The sequence below is a fragment of the Arachis duranensis genome, chromosome 9 (genome assembly GCF_000817695.3).
Source record: "Arachis duranensis cultivar V14167 chromosome 9, aradu.V14167.gnm2.J7QH, whole genome shotgun sequence".
Taxonomy (NCBI): Eukaryota; Viridiplantae; Streptophyta; class Magnoliopsida; order Fabales; family Fabaceae; genus Arachis; species Arachis duranensis.
Window position 1 is genome coordinate 40,703,894 of NC_029780.3, and position 892 is coordinate 40,704,785.

Below are 892 nucleotides of genomic sequence, written 5' to 3' on the forward strand. Positions count from 1 at the left end.
AAAAGGGAATAGCATAAGTCTGTAGACCTTAGGGTCAACCCCATTGGTCTTGACAGTGTCACAGATTTGCAAGAATTCAGCTAAAAACTGATGAGGATCTTCCAATGGAAGTCCATGGAACTTGCAATTCTGTTGCATCAGAGAAACTAATTGAGGCTTAAGCTCAAAGTTGTTTGCTCCAATGGCAGGGATAGAAATGCTTCTCCCATAGAAGTCGGGAGTAGGTGCAGTAAAGTCACCCAGCACCCTCCTTGCATTGTTGGCATTGATGTTGTTTTCGGCTGCCATGGGTTCTTCTTCTTTGAAGATTTCTGTTAGGTCCTCTACAGAGAATTGTGCCTTGGCTTCTCTTAGCTTTCGCTTCAAGGTCCTTTCAGGTTCAGGATCAGCCTCAACAAGAATGCTTTTGTCTTTGCTCCTGCTCATATGAAAGAGAAGAGAACAAGGAAATATGGAATCTTCTATGTCACAATATAGAGATTCCTTAATGTGTCAGAGGAAAAGAAAAATAGAAGGAAGAGGTAGAAGAAGAATGTGAGAAGAGGGGAAGAATTTTCGAAAATTAAGTAAGATATTTTAAAAACATTTTGAAAAACTTTAATTGATTTTCGAAAACTAAGAGTGAAAAGAAATTAAGTGATTTTTGAAAAAGATTTTGAAATTAGAAATTAAAAAGATTTGATTTTGAAAATTAATGACTTGGCTATCAAGAAAAGATATGATTCAAACATTAAACCTTTCTCAACAGAAAAGGCAGCATACTTGAAATGTTGAATCAAATCATTAATTGAGAGCAAGTATTTTTGAAAATAGAAAGAAATTGATTTTGAAAAAGATTTGATTGAAAAAAATTTGATTTGAAAAAGATTTGATTTTGAAAAGATTTTGAAAA